The sequence below is a fragment of the Cynocephalus volans genome, chromosome 3 (genome assembly GCF_027409185.1).
Source record: "Cynocephalus volans isolate mCynVol1 chromosome 3, mCynVol1.pri, whole genome shotgun sequence".
Lineage (NCBI taxonomy): Eukaryota > Metazoa > Chordata > Mammalia > Dermoptera > Cynocephalidae > Cynocephalus > Cynocephalus volans.
In genome coordinates this window covers 78,956,535-78,978,595 of record NC_084462.1, presented here as the reverse complement: position 1 = coordinate 78,978,595, position 22,061 = coordinate 78,956,535, and the positions used below count along the sequence as shown (strand labels likewise).

At 40.2% G+C, this 22,061-nt stretch overlaps 1 pseudogene; it reads left to right on the top strand.

Annotated features, from left to right (window-relative positions):
* LOC134372590 (TBC1 domain family member 13-like) overlaps nucleotides 1–12,481 on the top strand; it is an 83,868-nt pseudogene extending 71,387 nt beyond the window's left edge.
* Nucleotides 12,482–22,061: the final 9,580 nt, after the last annotated feature.

The following is a 22,061-nucleotide window of genomic DNA, read 5'->3' as shown; positions in this document are numbered from 1 at the left end:
CACAAATAAATGAGAAATCTGGGGTTTTTTTCTTTAACGTTCTTAAGCATATTATTTTATTTTATTTTATTTTATTTTATTTTTTTTGTCTTTTTCGTGACCAGCACCCAGCCAGTGAGTGCACCGGCCATTCCTATATAGGATCCGAACTCGCGGCGGGAGCGTCACCACGCTCCCAGCGCCGCACTCTCCCAAGTGCACCACGGGCTCGGCCCCTTAAGCATATTATTAATTATACCAGAATCAAAAGTGTGGACACTAACATTTTTAGGGTCCAGTCCATGAAGCATGAGGAGATAACTTAAATCTGCATGCCAACAAATATTTATTGAGCACCCGCTATTTATCAGAAACTGCTAGGTATTAGGATGACAGTGAAAAAACAGACAAACATGGTTTTTGCACCCAGGCAATCTAAAGTCTAACAATTTATGGATCATGCTCGATTGGCCTTGAGCTATAACAAAGTTATTAGATGTTATAATAAGGATAATGAGATGGTCTCCGTCTGCCTTTGAAGGAATGCTCTTCAAACACTTCAGAGCTGGAGAAAAAACTAACTGGATTTTGTAAAATTGAATGCTGTGTTATCTCATTGATATGACTATAGTAAATCTGAATTTTTGATCATTGGGATGCAGTCTGGTCTGGATGACTTCAGCTTAGCTGACCTGTTGCAAAGACACCAAATAGAGCTCGGGTACCTTAGCCTCATGACAGGGCTCAGCCCACCTCTGCAGCTTTGCTTCCACTGTTCAGCAGACCACACCACTCACTAGACTGAACGCCATGACCTTCATCCTCCCATTTCCAACACAGCCTTTGCCACTGCAACCATTCCAGTTGAAATTCAAGCCCATCTGAAGTTCCACCCGCTCTGTGAAGATTCTCCTAAGCTCCACAGCTAGTTTCTCTTTCCTTGACTTTCTGAGAATAGCCCTTTCCTTGAGTTTCTTTTTCAACACCTTATTTCATCTTATTGTCCTTAACATACTGAATCAAAGTGCATCATGGGCTTGAACTTCAACTCCACCACTCACCAGCTGAAGGATGGGCAAGTTCCTTAACTTTTCTGAACCTCAGTTTCCTCATGTAAAAAATGAGAATAATTATAGGGCCTTACCTAATAAGGTTTTTGTAATGATTAAGTGGGGTAATCTGTAAAGCCTTAACAGAGTACAGTAAGTGATCGATAGGTGCTTATTATTGTTATCATTTAATCATTATCATTATTGGGCCGAGCCCGTGGCACACTCGGGAGAGTGCGGGGCTGGGAGCGCGGCGACGCTCCCGCTGCGGGTTCGGATTCTATATAGGAATGGCCGGTGCACTCACTGGCTGAGTGCCGGTCACGAAAAAAACAAAAGAAAATCATTATCATTATTAATTTCTTCTAGCAAATAATAAGATCCTTAAGGACCAGAATTTATCTCAGTCACATTTTCATTCCCCCACAGTACCGAGCACAGTGCCCTGCACATGGGATGTGTAGATGCTGGCAAACATTTAACAACCAGCTCTCCAGGTGGGAGGAAAATTCGGATTTGTAGGGATTGCCAGTTTCCATGGTGTAAACATTCCATCATGGCCAATTTCAAGCAACCGAAATGATATCACTAAAAGCAGCAATGGGAAGAGATTCACATAATCAGTTCTCAGGTGTTGGAAAAGCCATTCCAGTCACCCCCAAATGCACTCAGTAAATAATTATGGAACAGAAAATGGGGCGAAACCCTAAGTGATTTTACACCATGGCCAACAAAGAGCCAGGTGCATGGCTACCACAACCATCACAACCATCACCTATACTATCAGTGAAATGATCAGTCTTTTCTCCCAACCAAGAATTTTTCCTCATCATTTCTCAGATTTCACTATTATCAAAGAATTCTAAGTGTAACTTTAGCAGAAAACCTTGTCACTTCAGGATACATGCACCAATAAAAAAATAAGTGTTACAGTATTTATCATTACCAATAAAATGTATACTGTGGGTTAATAAACCAATAACACTAAGTAACTAATAAATGAAATGAATATGAATCACTCAGGAGAATAAATCACAAAGCATTACAACATTTATTGAATTCTCAATTAATGTATTCTGTTATCTTGAAGATGCATTTCTTTTACACAGGCTTATGGCCTTGTCAGCCACGATTGGTCCAGCAGTGATTTCCTCTGCATCCTAGTCAAGTCCTGCTTCAGGCCCCTCCCGAGCAGTCTGCCCTTAGCCACACTTCTGCCTCCCAGGGGCAGGGAGCCCTGGGGTTCTCTCTTCTGCTTCTCCCTCACTGAGTTCTTCCTGTCCCTTTCTGATGGCATTCAGAAGCGGCGCTATACTTCCAAACCACTTTTCAGCTCAGTAAAATATTCTCCGAACCAACTAAAATCTTTGTTTTATTTTTCTTTTCTCTCAACATTAGCCTCAGCTCTGGGTGCCTTCATCTGAGAGGAAGCACTGTGTCTTTTTTCTCATCTCCATTTCAAATTTCTTAGTCTTTCATTGTTCATCTTTCTCAGCTTCCAACCACTCAATGTTTCACAAATCTGTGAGTCACCGAGTATGTGTGTGTCTCCTTAATAAGAACGCCTCCTTTAGCATGAGCTGTTCTTACAATGAAAAGCTTCTCTCAGTTAATGCCTCATTAACTGAACTCTTTCTTCCCTCTAAAAAAAAATGTCTGCAGACTTTGGGAAGAAGTAGTCATTGCATGCCACGTGAATGTCATAGTTCTTCTCACAACCTCTAAACACCTCTGTCCGAATGCCTTTCCCCTCCAGGTCCCAGTTAGAATGGCCCATACCTCTGTTCCTTAAGGAAGACACATAGCTTTTCTAGATCTGATAAACAATCAAGACTGCAAAAAACAAATTCATCAGTTTAACTAATTACAATAAAATGTTCATGTAGCTGGGTTCCGATCAGAGGCATTCAATGAATACTATGTATCTTATTTTCGTGGGTTTATTGTTCTAACACCAGGTGGTATTCATCAGTAGATCAGTCTACAAATATTAAATCTCATCAAGGAAACTTCTACACTGTTGCCTTCCCTGGCAGAAATAAATCTATTGTTTAATACACGTGTAGAAATAAATTAATTCTTCTACCTCTAGATAATTCCACCCGGGAGAGCTCTGTTATAACATACATCATACAGATGCTCTAAAAATAATGTCATATTCTTAGCAGTCATTAACAACATTCTTTAAATTGACGAATTCTGAAGTCTGCACCAAAGTGGGAAGAATAATGGAACAAACTTATGAAGAAGGCTTGACAAGGGAGAATCCAAGCTTTATAGAACCATATAATTTCAGAGGCTCTGTTCAAGAAAACACAACAATAATGAATACAAAATTAGGGAATGTATATGTAGAAGGGGTATGTGTAAGTGGGGAGTCCTGCAACTTAGATTTCATAAGTCTTATAGTAAATGTGCCTTCCACCTTGAAGGTTTTCATAAGAGGTGCTTTCCACCCACTAACCCATTACGTGGGGCAGCCCCTTAATCATCACACTGGCCCTCTGAGAAAGGCACTATTTCCAGTTTCATTTTGTAATTGTGGAGACTGAGGCCAAGAAAGGTTGAACAACTTGCCCCAGGTGAGATTGTCATGAAGGGTAGAGCCTTACTTCTACCATTTCTCAATGTTAGTTTATTTTTATTCCATCCTAAATTCCCTAAGAAAAAGAGGCACAGAAATGTGTTTATTTTAATGTGAACACAAATTTGGACATTGACATTGCACAGCAGATACTCCATCATTAGGTCTTATGTTTTCATCCCCAATTGCTCAAATTCAATCCCCCCAAGCAAAATGAGCCTCTTCATCAGTCACGGCCAAATGGGTTTTGAGTGGATGAAAGTTATAGCTGCTGGTTGATTTTGGGTTCTCCAAATCACTAAGTTCAGATTATTTCAAATGTCAAACTGGCACTTAACAGGCAATCGCTCAGAATCTGCCTTGATTTTGTTTTGGAGTAAAACCCTTTCCAAGCTAAGGTATTATTCTATAATTCCTCATATTACCTAGAAGTGTCATCAAATAGAAAATAAAGATATTTTTCACATCCTTAAGTAATTCAAAAAAATTGGGGATGATCCTTCTAATGTGGAAGGCTCAGGAATAAAGATGTTCACTTTCGATGGAGGCATTAACTTCCTTAAGACCCAGAGCCACCAGGGGTAATGAAATCAGTAATTTAACAAATGGATCCTAACATGCAGAAAGAGTTAAGGTACCCAACATATTTGCCACCATTGTCATTCAAAACTTTGAAATTAAAGCCACAAAGAACTGCACAAGCATGAATTAAGCTAATCAAGAGTGTTTACCAAATATACCACATTTCATGTATGTGGAATATACACACCCACACACAGAGCAAGGCTCCAGCAGCAGTGGTGCTGTATTCCAGCAAAGAAGTGAGAGCCCCAAAATGGGTTGTCAACTGACATCTCTATTTCAAAGCAATTTTAAAACAGCTCATTTGTTTAACTACTAAGATCCATTTGTAAAAAAGTCAGTGATTGGGAAAAAAAGAAAACTGGAGGAGAATAGCCTTGTCTTCCTAAGGACTGGCCTGGCACTTAGGCCTAGAAAAATCGTCCCGACAAACTGAGAGCTCTATTGCCTTAGCAATCTCTTTTCTGTAACACACTTTTCTAGCTTTGGTCTAGAGACATGCTCTGTGGAACAGTGGGTACATCAAGAAGTGTGAAGAGGCTAAGGAGGAAAGAAGCCAAAATAAGGCTTTGGGTAAGAGTATTTGAATTGGATAGAGCACAATTGTAATAGAATCTCAGAGCCATGTTTCTCACCAAGGAGCTGGATTTGGTATGGAGTTGGGTATATTTTGGGTCCCATGCAAAGGTATTATTTTTTCAAGAATCCAAAAGATCTTCTTGGAGGTCATGTAAACTCTCTGAGCATTACTTATTTTTTTCCTTCAAATATTTATTGAACTCCTACTATGTGCCAGGCACTGAGATAGGATATCTATGTAGATTGTCTCTAATCTATGACTGTCTTATTTATTCTTTTGTCTCCAGGACCAAGTACAGTTGCTGGCACATAGTAGGTGGCTCAATAATGGAGACTTATCATCATCATCCTCATTGCCACCCTTGTTATTGGTAGATAGGTTCACAGGTGATAGAGACCAATATTTTCCAGAGGGGTGCTCCTGTTAGGCTCGTGGAACCCGTAAGTCTTGCTTCTGGCAGCTGTGAACCACCAAAGTGATGGTTGGGAGAGGAGTAGGACAGAGTGAATGCTTCATCGGGGTTACCTCTCACAGTTCTCCACATAAATGATAAAATCATGTTAACACGAGGCTAGAATCAGTTAACCCATTAGCAGTTAGAAAAATCATTTCTGTGTTCCTCATTAGAAATGTACAATGTGATCCTTTAAGGGAGGTTTGCATACATCACATGAATTGCTTCTAAGTCAGATTACAAAAGGAGACTTATTAAGAATGAAATTGTTTTAACCATGGCATTTTTGAGTGCCTCCTCCGTGCAAGGCACTGTTTTAGGCAATTGGTATTCATTAACTCACTTAAAGCTTATCATATCCTCTTGTGGTAATATTGACTTCATGTCCCACTTTACAGATGGAGAAACTAAGTCTCAGACACTTAGGAGGCCAAGGAAGAGCAGCAAGGAGCCTGGGGTGACCTCTGACAAGCCTAATAAGAAGTCCATCTTCCGGAAAGGCAGAGAGCTAGGAAACATCCTGCAGAGGGTGCTTGGAGTGAGGGAGAAGACAGGGAGTTTGGTGGGGAAGATGGAGAATGAAAGTGAAATGATCGAAGGCTATGAAATCATGAAGAGCAGGGGGAGCATAAACACGGGTTTGTCCACAAAATGATAGACTAGACATAGGGAATGTAAGAAAGGGAAGAGTTAAAGGACTAGATGCAATTACTTATGAGAATATAGAGAAAAAGATGAAGGCCGAAGTGTAGATTTAGAGATAGGATAAGGAGAATGCATGTCTACCAGACAAATTCTTATAGTTTCCCTTCTTGGTTTCTAGCTCCCATGCTGGGTCTTTCCCATATACGGTCTCATTTGATCCTATAACAGCACCTCTAGGCAGAGTGTTAAGTTTTTACATAACCGCTCTTATGCTTGGTAATTTAAACTTAGTGCTTGTGACTGCATCCCACAGGAATAGATAGGTTATTTTCAAGTTTTCATGATATCTCCAAATTCATAGTCCAGGTCATTCTTCTGTCTGTTGTGTTTGCCTATTTCTCTGTTTTACTCTCAGTTAAATCGGGAGTAACTCTGCCACTTTAAATAATTGTGCTCACCCAGACTCTTTCTTCACTTCTCTCATTAACCCTCAGTTTCCTCATCTTACAGAAATCTTGCAAAAAAAAAAAAAATTCAAACCGTGAAACAAAGAAAACGATTTCTGTGGGCCCAACAACAAAGTGCAATGTGGATAGAGCCAAAAGGGGTCTTTGAAGGCTGGAATAGTAAGCTGCAAATGTTTAGCTATGATAAACATAAGTGTCTTTAATTTACCTCGGTCATAAAAATTGTAGAAATATACATTTATCCTATTAAAAAAGGAACAGAATTTATGATTGACATATATGTACATAGGTTTTCATCTATGATTCCAGGCTTGTTCTAACCTTCCCACACCTTTCTGTCTTGGAGCTGGCCATTAAAAATAATCATCTGACCTACCTTGTGTGATCGTAGATCATAAGACCCCCATTTCAGGAGGGGTTGCACCCCATACTGGGAGGAAGGAATGCTGTACTGAGAGGCCGAGAAGAATCTGAGCACACAGGCCTTGCTGGATTCCCCCATCAGTCTTTAGTTAAATTCCCCCATCAGTTAGTGTTAAATCATGCCCTTTTGGTCCAATCACATTTCTACACAGTTGTCCATGCTTCAATCATGCCTACGTAGTGAAGATTCCAGAAAACCCAAGAGCATAGGGTTCAGGGAGCTTCTGGATAGCTGAACATGTGGAGGTTCCTGGAGGATGGTGCACCCGGGGAGGGCATGGAAGCTCCGCACCCCTTCCCCCATACCTCACCCCATGCACCTCTTCATCTGTATCCTTTGTAATATCCTTTATAATAAACCGGTAAATGTAAGTGTTTCCCTGAGTTCTGTAAGCTGCTCACACAAACTAATTGAACCTAAGAAAGGGGTTATGGGAATGCTGATTTATATGTAACTGGCTAGTCAGAAGTTCCAGAGGCCTGAATTTGAGACTGGCATCTGAAGTGGGGGCAGCCTTGGGGACTGAGCCCTCACCCTGTGCATTCTGATATCTCCAGGCAGATCGTGTTGGAACTGAATTGCAGGGTACACGGCTGGTGTCTGCTGAAGGATTGCTGGCTTGCTTGCCAGTGGGGAGAAATCCCCACACATGCGGTCACAGAAGTGGGTCTTCTGTGTTGATGATTGTGCTGAGAGAGCAGAGGAAAGACAGTGTGGTTTTTTCCCACTCATTCAGATTTGGTCAACAATAAACCTAATATGAATCACCAGTGTAACGTAGCTTCCAGAAAAGATAATGTGACTTAGGCCTTGTTAACTGCAGCTGTGCTCTACACAGATCAGAACCCACCACACACCCACCCGCTGCGTGGACAGTGCTTTCACTGCTAGGAGCTCTGCCTAGAAAAACACGCTATAACTGTTTGAGGCATGCGACCACAATAACAAAGAGACTTAAGCCCTGTCATGTTAGGAATGATTCAAATTCATGGGAATAGTAAGCTCAAAATATTGGGAAGGAGACTAGGGGTCAAGTAGAGACCATTGTTGTTTTCAGTTATGCAGAAGGAGTCCACTGGAAGAACTTGTTTGTGTTACGCAATTTCGAAGAACAGGACAAGGGCCAGTAACAACGACAGTAACAGCAGGTACCCTTTACTGTGTTCTTTGTGCCGGACACTATGCTAAGTACATTATATTCGTTATCCAAATTAATTGCCACAACAATCCTAATATTAATGAGTGGTGATTACCAAGAAATAGATTTAAATCCAACACACAGAAGAATCTTCTAACAATTAGAGTCATCCAGAGGTGAAACTAGCTGCATTGGAAGAAGTTGAATGTCCTGTCACCAGACATGATCAGTCATGCACCGGAAAACCCTAGGCAAGAGGACATTGTCAAGCGAATTCAAGCATCAGATGGATAGTTGAGGAAGAGCATCTTCAAGTCCCTTCTATGACTTGCTAAAATAAAAAGCAAGATGTAAGCAAAGAACAGCTAATAGATGATTTGAATGAATGAAAACTGAAAAAAGTGAATCATGGGAAACAAATTAAACGGAGAAATCAAAACTTATTTCAAGAAAAAAGAGATGTCATTAATAGAAATCAAGACATCTTCAATAACAGAATAAATTCTTGTCTCTATGGGATGATTTCTTTCTGGTCCCTTATAATGGCTAAAGGGACAGGGAAAACGAGCCCTTGAGGCCATATGTGCCTTCCCAGTTTTGTGGGAAAACTTCAGGTGAAGTGTGGCTTCTCTGGATCCTTCCAGAACTTGATAGCTCCCAAATTCTAGAATCCAGCAGAAGGGAAGCCTCCAGTCTTCCATAGGTTCTAGCCACTTCAAGCTACTATTCCTCTCATCATTGCAGTTATTAAAAACGGGTGCAAGGCAAAACAGCCTCAGTTAATTTGCTAGGAAGAAGCCTCATGTACTCCAAAATAACTTAGTCCCAAAAAACCTACCAGCAGCAAGGAAAACTTTGGAGAAGTGAATAAATTGGAACTTTTAAAAATAGTGGGGAAGCACTTTTGATATGTAGGACAAGACGTTTTCAAAAACTGACTCCAATGCCCATCTTTGTGCTTTTTCCTGCTGTTTGTGTGCTCTTTCGTCTAAAGGAGCAATTAGATATATTCTCTAAGATTTTCTACAGGAAAGGGGGAAAGAAGGGAAGGAGGAGGAAACAGGGACAAGGAAGGCAGGGAAAGGGAAGATGGAAAGTGAAATGGAAGATGGAAACGAAGGAGAGAGAAAAGAAAAGAAAGATACATTCACAGACAGATGCAAAGAGTGTAGGGTTGTGTCACCTTAAAGATAATAAGGAACTAATAGAGTAATTATACCCAAACTGTAGAAACGTGGGAGCCAGTTCTACATGAAGAATACAAGTTGAAGACATAAATGTCAATCGTCACCAAACATTGCTTTCTGACTCTTTCCTCAGAAACACCAGCGAGAGAGGAAGGGCGTTAATATCAAAAGGTAACATCAAAAAGCCTCCTAGACCAATTTTTTTCCAAACTGCTACTCCAGCATATCAGCTACCACCCCTGCACGAGAAATGCACCGTCCTGGCCTGTAGGTTTGTCCTAGGAAGGCAAGACTCCCATCCTGAATGATGTTTCTAGAAGAAACTCTTGCTCTTCGCAGCAGCGAAGGGTCCGTGGAAATTCAATACAAGCAAGAAAATCCTCTTGAAGCAGTTTTTCTGAGCTCCCTTGCAGGAAGCAGGTATTTCCCTCCGCTTAAACAACAACAATTTGTTTTACTTTGATAGCTCCTCCTGAATAATGGTTTCATCATTAAACATCTGGCTTCTTCTTAGCAGATTAGGCCTCCAATGAGGAAAGTGTGTTTATAATTCTAATTTGAAACACAGCACATTAATATGCTGATTCTCATAATGTTTGCCTTAACCTGTTTGGAGAAATTATGACTACAAATATCCTGTACACAACACCTCTAACTACCAGCTTGTACAAACAACATAAGAGCCGGAGCCACCTCATCCAGACGATTGGAACCACTTCAGAGGCGATCGTGATTAGTGATTTGGCTGGAAGCCATATTTTACACATAAACTCAGCATCTGTGCTAGGCTAACAGACCCACCTCCACTGTTAACTAATAAGCACATTCACGAGAGCCAGATGGTCTGCCGGGAAGAGCTCTGCCTTTTCCTGAGCTAGGCACACTGGAGGGAGGAAGCCCAAGCCGGCTCCAAGACATATTTCCTCAGGCTCCAGGTTCCTGCAATGCTGTGTGCAAACAGGCGCCACTAAAAAAGAATGTAAATGAGGGTGCTATTCATTATTTACGGCTGGCAACTTGCCATCCCGTCCTCCTCTGGGCGATGCCTGCCTGTAGGAACAGTGAAAGCATCTGATGAGAGCAGGGCCATCCTGGAGGAGTCAAGCCATTGCGAAGCAGTTTCTTACATTCTGCCAGGGATCGTGCAGGCTCAGCATTTCTGGCCCGAAGAAGAGCTGAGCTTTTCACTTCTTAACAAAGCGCTAGGGTTCTCCAGCTTCCCTGTTTGTACCAAAGGTGTTTACTTACAATCTAACCTTAAAATGCAAACTTTCTACTCTATTTCCTTTCACAGCCGAGGTCTTTTGCCCCTTGCCTTGGCTGGAGAGAAAACAAAATAAAGAGGGGGGGAAATGATCAGTCCTTATGGGGGAGAAACTTACAAGCAAGTTCTAGACTCAACTGGCCAGCAGTTGCACCCAGAGAACAACTCATTTCTTTTGGATGAGAGCCTACAGATCTTAAGCTGTGACACTTAAACATTTCACGAGTTTATGTCATCTCTCTCTAATTTATTTTAAGCTACACGAAGGTACGAACCATACATTAAACTATTCCAAATTTCTCCAAGTGCCAGCCTAACACAGTATTCAGAAGACCATCCCTAAACTCAAAATGCTTTTTAACTTTTTGAGTACAATTTTTTTATTGAATGTAAAATACATAACTATGTTTTGAATTGAATCAAATTTATTTCAGCACAAACAGCAAAAACTGAACATTCTTGTGGCTGGGGTTGACGCAGAGCAGCCCTGTAGATCCATTGTCAAACAATTAGGTTTCTTTTCAATCACATCTGAAAGTCTTTTCCTTCCAATAACATAATCTCTATTGTTAAAATACATTTTAAAGAGAGTAATGTACATGTCTGTATGCTCTCCTTTTTGAATTTGAAAATCTTTTTTTTTTTTTTTTGCCTAATGAAATAAAACATGCTGGACCCTTTGTTTGCAAGTGACAAAACCTTCAACTCTAGTTTTATTAGAAAAGGGGAGAAGGGGAAGGATTCGTTGGCTTCCAAATTCAGTCTATGAAGAGGGCGGGGATGAAGCTAGACTCAGGGTCAGATTGATCCAGGGACTCAGAGGCCATTCTCCCCGCAACCTCCCTTCTCTCCCTTTCCCTCTCTCCCTCTCTCCGTCTTTCTCATCTCTGTATCTGCGTATTTTCTTGAATTTCTCTGGACAGTTGAACTCACACTTTGGAAGTATGGCTGCAGGCAGTCTAGGCTTATATCCCTCTATCTACATGGACTTGAGTAACAAAAAAAAAAAAAAAAACTGCTCTTGTCTATCAATTTTTCAATTAGAAAAAGGAAGGACCTCTACTGTCCTAATGTGAGTCGTGTGCCAATTCATGGGACAATCATGTGACCAGGAGGAGAGTCAATGATGATTGGCTCAGACTCAGTCCTATGCCCATCTCTGTGGCCCAGAGGAGAGAAACATGAATTATCCACCAGTATTGGCAGCAATCAAAATAAAGCTGTTTCCCAAAGATAAGCTCTGCTGTCACCAGCAGAAGACAGGAAAAGGCCTGGGCAAACTAAACAGGTATCCTCTACTTACTTTTGTGGGGGAAGCTATGCAAGGCCATCTTATTTTTTATCGTTTTAGATATTTGCAGGAACAAACACGTTTACTTCTACAAGCTCAGAAAAGTGAAGATAAGAATTTGTCTCCTGAAAGTATTTTTAATCTTTCCCTAAGCAACTTTCCAGAAGGTGAGAAAGTTCGCCATCCCAGCTAACGACACCTCATTTCTAAAGGGAATTTTGATCGTGGTGGTTTGTTTTTATCCTAACTGGAAGAATATATGCAAAGAGTTTTAAAAAGGAAATAGTTCTACAAGGGCTATTTATCATGGAAAACAGTTGTTCTCCCACAACCTTCCCTCCACTCCAGTAAAGCACTTTTAGCTATCTAGTTTGGTATTTATCTCCTGTAGTGAATTCTTATCATTTTATGTTGCCTTGGCATCCATTTCTTTTGATAATTTTTTTATCAATATACGATGTAGGTGATTTTCGTGTCCCTTTACCAATTCTTCCGTCCCCCCATCCCCCGTCATCAACATCATATCTGTTCACCTGTCTTAACAAGTTCAAGGAATTGTTGTGATTGTTGTGTCTTCTTTTTGACCCCCCCTCCCCCCCATTTATTTGTTCTCAGCATCCGTTTTGAACCCAAGTTAGATTTTCTCATACCAGAAAGGGCTTAGTCACCCTTGTCACAATTTCCTGTTCTCCCCCTAGTTCTTCCCAGTTGCTCAGTATGGTTGATCCAGATATCTGCCTTATACAACTGCCTCCTGGGGACCACCTCCTTATGGGACAGCTAGATACCACCTGCTCGACTCACCCCAATGACCCCCATACCCTGTATGGACTGTGAAAATATTGGGCTGGTTTGCTCAAAACACATCAATTTGAACTCCCCGAGGGAAACCCACCTATGTAACAATCTAGACCCCAATAAAGGATTTGAGCCACAGGTCCCTCACTTTCTCTTGCTCTCACCCACTTGTTTAGCTCGCGTGTCCTGGATGGCTCCCTCTTCCCATTGTTGCCATGAAGCACGCTGCCCTTGCTCTCTAGGAACTGTAAGTAATACACTGTTTTGTTACTTCATGTGTTTTGTTGTGCTGCCTCCTCTGTGTCTCACCTGACTCATGCACCTGAACCTAATTTCTTTCCTGGTCAGGGCTCTTCTAGAGAGTGGCTGTCTTGGTAGAAATAAACTGGACACGACAAGAGCTCCCAGGGCATCTGCTAGTATAAACAAGTTTCCTGTGAGAGGGACGCCTGGTTGTGGGTCAGACACTTAGGCATTAGGCTGTCCACCAGGATAAAGAAGTATCCCTTGATAGGCATGTTATAAACATCCACAACCAAATCCTTGGAGCCCATCAGAGCCAGAGTAGAGCTTATAGCCACTATCATGAGAGAGACCTCAAGGACAAATTAGAAAAAGATAATAATACAACACCTCCATATCTCTAATAGCAAGTATAAATTTTTTCTTCTTGAATTTTTAGTTTTAGACATTACCTATTGATTGACAACAAGTATTCAGCTTTCTCTCTGTCCCTGTTCCCCATCATACACACAGACCATACATGGGCATACTTCCTGTACTTCTATGTCCCCAACATATTGGTCTGATCATTATTCAATGTTTTTATTATGATTACATGAATGCTATTCACTGCTTAGCCATGAAGTATATTATAATTAAGTTTTTCCTGATGCTTTTTGTTTCTTCTACAGTTACAATGTATGTGACTTTTTGGCTTTGCTTTATTTTCTGGTTTGCTTAGTTTTTCATGAACTCTCGCTACATCATCTTCAGACTCTTTCCCGATGACCTAACTTTTCTTTTGATGTATTCGAACACTACTAATTTTCTCTTTTGAAATGATCTCTTCCTGAGCCCTCTGATCCTCTTTAAGCTTCTGGTTGCTCTCTTGGTCTGCTGCACAGATTCTTCTGGTAATCTCCCTTTATCATCCTCCAGAAAATTGTCTTCGCCTCACTCTTATATTAAATTCCCTTTTTCTTAAATGCCATATCTTCATTTGTTTACTTCTTTGTTTTGAGAGAACATTTTTTTCAGTTGCTCTATGAGAAAAAGGCAAGAGAGGTAAAAAGTTTGAGGCCACACATGTCTGAAAAATGCATTTGTTCAACCCTTACACATACTTGATATTTTGCCTGGGCAACAAATTCTAGGGTAGAGAGCACACACAATGTCCAGCGTGACTCAGGTTCCATATACAGCCTCCCCTTCTGCTCTCTGGAAGCTTTTCAAACATTCCCTTTACCCCCAGTGCTCAAAAATAGTACCATAAGGTGCCTCGGTATGAATCTATTTTTCTGCATTTTGCTGGAAACTTAATAGTTCTTTTCATTCTGAAACTTGTGTCCTTCAGATCTAGGAAATGTTCTTGAATTTTTATTTATTTGATAATTTTCTCATTTTCACTTACTCAATTCTCTATTTCAGAAATTTGTGTTGTTCACACATTAGACCTCCTAATCTGATCTAATTTTCTTATCTTTTTCTCCCATTTCACATCTCTTTGCTTTCTTATTCTATCTAGTTTCTGGAAGACTTTCTCAATCTTATTTTCTAGTCCTTATGTGGAGCTTTGGATTTGTGTCATTTTTTCCAAAACCTTTTTAGTTTTTGTTCCTCTGATTATCCCTCTGTCATAGCATTCTATTCTTGTTTTGTGAATATAAAATCATCTCTTACTTGACTTTTTTTTTTCCTCCTTTCTCAACTGTCTCCCTTTCCTTGGATTTATTTTTGGGTTTCTTTGTTTGGGTGTTTGTATTTCATTTTAGAGGGAAGACATCCTCAGGTGTCTAGTGATTCTTAACTGTCTGCTCACGTTTAAGATTACAGCACTAAAAGGCTGACTGGAAGCTCTGATACATGAGTTGAGTTGCCAGCTCTGGGTCATACCCTAGATGATCTGGTTGGATTGTTTCATTGCACAACCCCCATTGTTAACATATTCAGGTCTTTTCTCTTGGGCTAGTCAGATTCATCTGATAGTAACGTCCTAATCTCATGCCTAGAAGTAGAAGCTGGCTGCCAGCATTTGGGGAGTCAAATGGGAGAAGACCAGGTTCTCAAATTCAGGTAATCCCCCTCTTTTCAGTATGATATCCCCACATTTTTACCTGCATGGTATCTCTTAGTTCAGAGAATAGACCTCAAACCCTTCTGTTGAGAAGAGGGCAAACATTCAGCCATTGTGCTGCCCAATACAATAGCCACTAGCCAGTAGTCACTGTAGCAATGCAAACAAATTCACTTAAATTAAGTAAAACATAAAATTCAGTTTCTCGGTTGTACTGAGGAAGTAGCCACATTTCAAGTGCTCCATAACCACATGAGGCTAGTAGCTATTGTACTGGACAGTGCAGATACAGAATATCTTCATCTCTGCAGAAAGTTCTACTAGACAACACTGGTCTGGTTGCTTCTCAAATAGACTTTCAACCATCCCTCATGTTTCAGCCCTACATTCACTTCCACTTCCAGTGATACCTGGTATTGCCAATTCCTGAGCCCACTGGAGGTTTGGAGGTACAAATCTGATTGATTTATTGGCTTTTCTGCCAAACTGGTAACTCCATGAAATCAGTGATTTTAGTTTTGTTCATTGATGAAACCCAAGAACCTAGAAGAGTGCCTGGCACATTCTTGTGGAATGTTGAATGAATGTTTTCCCTGCTGTTGATTTAGGATTAAGGGTGTTCAGATCTGCTAAGTCAATGATCTGCTCATCCTCCTGCTTTCTAGTTTCCAAAATACTATTGCTAATGTCTCCTCTCCCACTCTCTTTGTTATTGTGAGTCTATGTCTTACTGCCATTTCTGAAAGGAATAGACACAAATGTTTATATTTAATTGTCATTTTTAACCATAAGTGGATTTATAATGAAAAGGAAGGAAAAATAGATTTAGGATAGCAAATTTTTAAAAGAAAAGATCATCTGAAAAAAAAAAAAACTGAAACAAATGCCAGAGAAGCCATAAAGATATTCAGACTACACACAAAAGAAGAAAAGATTGAGACAATATTAACAGTGGTCATATGAAGAAAGTCAACATTTAGTTTAGGAAAATAATAAGTTTTTTATGGCTTCCCTACATTATTCTGATGTTAATACATGTACCTTGTAGAGCATTTAAAGTGATGGTTCTTTTAAAAATTGACAAACTTATTTGATAATCAGATGAAACTTGCAGCATAAGGGACCACATCCATGAGGGATCTGGAGTGAATACAAGGGAACTTCAAAAAGTTTGTGGAAAATGGAATTAAAAGATAAAAATAACACATATAAATTTTATTTCTGAACAAAAGCTCCATCAACTTCAAGACACTTTCATAAGAAATGATATCAGCCATTTAGTCCAGCCCTAAAGAACTCAGTGTCCTAGGAATTTAACCATGTCAATGCAGTCTTTTTTACATTACTAACTGAAGAAAAGTGCCTTTTTTGTGGTGGAGAAGAACTCTCTGGTGAAGCTTTCCTGGGCATTTTTCTTCTAACCCTTTGACTAACTTTCTGAAAGCACTCATAATAAATAGATGTTATTGTCCTCTGGCTCTCCAAAAAGTCAACAAGCAAAATGCCTTCAGCAGCCGCAAAACCTATATCCATGACCTTTGCTCTTGACTGGTCCTTTTTTGCTTTGAGTGGAGCATTTCCACCTCTTGGTAGCCATTGCTTTGATTGTGTTTTGTCTTCAGGACTGTATTGGTAAAGCTGTGTTTCATTTCCTGTTATGATTCCTCAAAGAAATACTTCAGGAACTTTTTAAAAATTTTTATTTATTTAAAAAAAATTTTTTTATTTATTTATTAATATTATTATATTTTAACATTCTAAGATGTTGTTGTGGAGCAGTTAGGGGAAGGAGAGAGGGGAAGAGGGAAGGAAATAGGGTGGGAGGAGTAAGAAGGAGGAGGGGTTTGGTGGAGGCCCGTGGTCCCCCCTAATTCCAGCATGGGAGATCAGGGGGCTTTCAGAGGCAGCTCAGTCATTGCTAGGCTGGATACAGATGTCAGAGGGTGTGGCTGAAACCCTTGGCCCCCCACTGCCCTGGCTCAGGAGCTTGGGGCACTTCCAGAGGCAACCTGGTAGTCATGGCTGAGCTGGATGTGGTTGTTGGGGGGGTGGGCGTGGCTGAGAACCATGGCCTTTCCTCCTCCCTGGCTTGAAAGCCCATGTGGCTTCTGGTCCTTGTAGGTTTTATAGGTGTTTTTTGGTGGTGTTAGACCTTTACTAGTTAATATCAAACTTGATATCTGATCTCTGGGTATTTTGCTTTTTCTTTCAGTTCTGTGTTGGGTTAGTCACTGTTCCCCCACTTAAACTCTGCACTGGAACTAATTTGTTATCCTTTGCTTATTTCTAAAATGGGGGAACTTTCTGCGGGGACCAGAACTTGAGCCCTGTGGTGAGCTAAATTGCTGCTTTGCTGCTGATTCTCTGGGGAAGGCTTTTTGTGCAGCTCAGGTTTTAATTGTTGACCTTGTATGCACTTCCAGGTCTTGTGAGGTCTGGTACACCTGGGTTGTGTGGAAACTCTGGTTTGGGCCTGAGTCTTTGCAAACTCCACCCCCTGCAGTTCTCTACTTCTAACCAGTCTCCACTGAGTGGTCCCATGCTGTTTGGAGGGCAGATCAGCTGTCCATGCTGTGCTCCAGTGTTTACCTGGTGGGCCTGTCTCCCCACTGCCCATACTCCAAACACTTCCTATGCAGCAGGCCATCTGCCGGTCCCTTGCGATGAATCAATGGCCTCTGAGTTGCTCCTTTTTTTCAGTTGTCTGTGGCCCCTCGCTCCTATGTGGATCCATGGGAACCCTGTTAGTGGTCTTGCTGGCCTGGGGGCCATCAAGGCCCTCTTCTCCCCTGCCCCCTCCAAGCAACTTCATATAAAGGATGCAGCTGTGGCTTTTTCCAGCTCTTGCTCCGTGTGTTCACCAGGCCAGCCTTGAAGCAGACAGGGCTCAAAATGGTGGGAGTGGTCCTTTCTTTCTCTCAATGTGGCTTCTCCTGCCTTCATGAACTCTGTAGGTCTCTCTTCCTCTTCCCCTCAGCTCAGCGGACCCAGCTTGGCTGTTGTTGCCTTTTAATAGTTGTAAGTTGGTTTATTTGTGGGAGAGGGTGACACTGGAGACCATCTATTCCACCATCTTGACCAGAGGCCCCTACTTCAGGATCTTGATCCCAGTTGTGTAAAATTTCCATTGAAAACTCTGCTCTTGTCTGCAGCTGACCAGGGTGCAACAGTTTTGGCACCCATTGATTGGAAACTTCGCTCGACTTTAATTTTTTGCTCAAAATTGTATAAGCTGAGCCAGTTGAGATATCTATGGGGGTGGCTATCATTTCTGCTACTAATCATCAGTCCTCTTCAATTAGGGCATGAACATGATTAATTTTTTCCTCCATTGATGTGGATGGACTGCCACTGCAGGCTTCATCTTCAATTTCATCTCCTCCATTCTTAAAATGAGTTATCCATTTATAAACTGCTGATTTCTTTGGGACATTGTCCCATAAACTTTTCATAAAGCATCAGTGATGTCACTATTCTCGCACCAAGTTTCACCATCAATTTGATGTTTGTTCTTGCTTCAATTTTTTTTTTTTTTTTTGACCAGTAAGGGGATCACAACCCTCAGCATGGTGTGGTCTGCACCACGCTCAGCCAGTGAGTGCACCAGCCATCCCTATATAGGATCCGAACCCATGGCCTCGGCACTACCAGTGCTGCACTCTCCGAGTGAGCCATGGGGCCGGCCCTTCTTGCTTCAATTTTAGCAGAATTCATGTTGATCTGATAGAGGCTCTTTCCAAACTGCTACCTTACCCTTCTTACTGCCTCAAACTAGATTGTGTTCAGACATGTTATAACAAGTTAGTATGAATTTTTTTTGGTGCAAAAAATTTTGAAATCCATAAATAGTATTTTTGTAATACACATTTTCCAGAACATTTTGAAGACACCTCATATTTGTCATTCATTTTGGCTGCCAATATTTGAAACTTCATACTATGCTTGGAGACCTCTACTTCTAGTGAGTGAGGGCCTTCTCCACCATTGACAGAGATACTCATTTTTCCAGCTTCTCTTGCAGCTAGGACTCAGGAACAGGTCAAGCTTTGCTAATAAGATACACTTGACTAGACCCAGAATTATAAGCTAGTGACCCAAAGAACTAGGGATAGCTGGAGCATCAGCATCACTGTGTTCTTGTTGACCAGTTTTGCAGTCTAACTGCAGGAACAATTTCTGGCTGCACAATTGACTCCAAACCTATTCTCTGATCCTACCTAATATCTTTTTAATAGATTCCTTTTTGACTTCAAAGAAGCAGAGTTAGTTTCTGTGACTAGCAAATAAGAACTAGACTGATAAAGAATTCATGTTAGGAACCTCTGCTTTAGACACAGAATAGTATAAGAAATACAGAACACAACATTTCTTAAAAAGAAGAGTAATTTTCTAAAATGCACATAGGAAATTTAGGCAAAAATCCTATGAGATTATTTGAGTAGAACTTTTTCTCAACATTAATCCTAGGAGTTAGTATAGACTCACAAACTAATGCTTATAGTGTGAACTTTCTCTTTTTTCCAGGTAGAAATCCTTGGAAGATTTAGTGCTGTAGGTTGGGGATGTTCTTGACCATTTTCTTCACTTAGAAAAAATATGGGCTTGAGAAACTGTCACTGGTGTTCCTAAAGTCTGGCACCACAAAGCCTAGAGAATCTTATCCCAAATGATAATAGAACAAAGGACACATACAGAAAAATAAAATGTTTACCTCTTTCTCTCTGTCTAGAGAAATTATGCATGCTTGCAACTTAATAATATTTCTATTTAAAAAATAAAGTTCAAATCTCAATGTCCTGAATTAGAAAAAGAAAGTTGTGAATGGATGTCATCACTACTTATTAAATAAGAGAAGGAAACAGTCACTAGGGGTTATCCACAGAACGTGGTTATGGATGAACCTTATTTTAGTACATCCCTCTTATTGTGTGTGTTTCAACTGCTCAACTTTTTTCCAAGAGAAATCTTTTCAGGAGATGCCTGAAAAAACAGCAGGTTAGTTGATTGTTTTACATTATCTCGAGCAAAAAACAAAGAACTTTTGTTATCAAAATTTTGTTTTGACTGATTTCTGTTCTTGGGATTCTGAGTGTTCTATCATCTGTTTTATATAAGAGGATGAATTTGGAGAAAAGGGATATATGCATAGCCTCATAGCATCTTCCCCCAAATATTTACTAATTACTGTGGTGGTTTTAATATATGCTCACAAATTCTCTCATATTCCTCACTCCAGAGGTGGAGTTGAATTCCCTTCTTCTTGAGTGTGGGCTGAACTTTGTGACTCAAGTCTAATGAATAAAGTAAAAAAAGGGAAAAATTGTAATTCTACAGTGGAGAAATCTAGCAGACACCACCTTAACCAAGTGATCAGGGTTAACTTCACCAGTGATAAGTCATGTTGATATTCACATATTCCTTCACATGATATGATACGGGCACTTTACTTCCGTGGTCGTCTTGACAAGCCATTCTAATCATGAGAGAATACAAGACAAACTGAAATTGAGGGACATTCTACAAAATATCTGAACAGTACCCTTGAAAAGAGTCATGAAAAAAAATAAAACAAGGAGATTGAGAAACTGTCACTCATTGAAGGAGCCTAAGAAGACATAACAACTATAAGCAGCATGGTATTCTGGATTAAATCCTGGAAAGAAAAAGGACATTAGTGTAAAAATTGGTAAAATTAGAATGAAGTCTGTAGTTTAGTTAATAGCATTGCACCACTGTTAGCCTCTTAGCATTGATAAGTCTCTTAGCATTATAAGTAAGATGTTAACATTAGCAGAAGCTGAGTGGCAGGTATAGAGGAATTTCCCTGTACTAACTTTGCAATTTTTCTGTAAATATAAAATTATTCCAAAATAGATTTTTTTTAAAGATCGAATTTGTTAAATAAGGCTTGGATATGAGAAGGGGTTTTTTAAATAATGCTTTATGGAGAGGTGTTTCAAGGAACACAATTCAATTCATGCTTTGTCCAAATTTATGAATTGCATTTGAACAGGGTTTAGCAGTGTTTTGCTACACAGAAGTTCATCCATATCTTTTCTTTGTAGCATTGTAAATGTGTGTTCATTCACAACCATTCTGTAGCATTAGTTTCTCTTCTGTTACAGACCTATATATTCCAAGCTCCAGAAGAAGCAGTGAAGAAAAACCACATTCCAAGGCAGGTTAGCACCCAAGATCTCACCCTTCAGCAATCTATAATTACAATCAATAGCTCATTTGGGATAAGATTATTAATTTCTAAAGGGTAATTAGAATCCATTTTGCTCTGAAGGTTCTGCCTGCTACAGCCATAATTTCAACTGGGTCTTCTAAGAATCCTTTTTAAAGGGGTGTAAGACATTATAATTGTATCACTTCTGTATTTGTTATTATTAAAATGCATCATTCTATACCAAGCCAACAGGCCCACTCTACAGGCTGGAGCTAGGGTAGACAGGGTGTTTCCCTTGACTTTATTTCCCGGAATTATTCATAGACAAGGGCTGTGCCAACACGCACTTTGTAATTCTACTTTCATTTGGTGGGTTATGTATTGAGCAGCTGTGTTTGGCCATTCACTCTCCTAGGTGCTAGGGATACCAAGATAAAAAAGATACAGTTCCTGGTACAACTACTTCAGCAAATGCTTGAAAATGCCTGGTAAAGGGAAACGTACACATATATTCCACCTGGATGTCCCCTTCCAGCTGTGTCTACCCAAATGCCAATCTGGCATGTGTGCCAGCAGACATGGGCAAGAATACTCATAGGAGCCTTGTTCATAATTACAAATCCTAAAAACAAGTCATCAACAATAGACTCAGTAAATAAAATATGATGTATTCATAAAGTGGAATTTATATGACCATGAAAAAAATGAATGAACCGTAGCAACACATATCAACAGAATAAATCTCATAAGCATAATAATAAAAGAAAGAAGCAAGTCATAAATGAATACAAACAGAACCATTCCATTTATGCAAAGTTTAAAAACAAACCGAATTAAACAATCTATTGCCTAGGGATACATACTTAGGTGACACTTTAAAAAACTATGAAGAAAAGCAAGTTAATACTTAACGTGAGATTCAAGATAACAGTTACCTCTAGCGGGGGAGAGAGGTAGATGAGATCAGAAAGGGAAACGGGGGGTGCATTAGTCAGAGTTCCCCAGAGAGACAGAACTGATAGGATATGTATATAGATACATGAGAGGAGATTTATCAGGGGAATTGGCTCACATGATTATGAAGGCTGAGGAGTCCCACTACAGCCCACGATAGCCCAGCTACAAACTGGATGTGCGTAGCGTGGCTCATT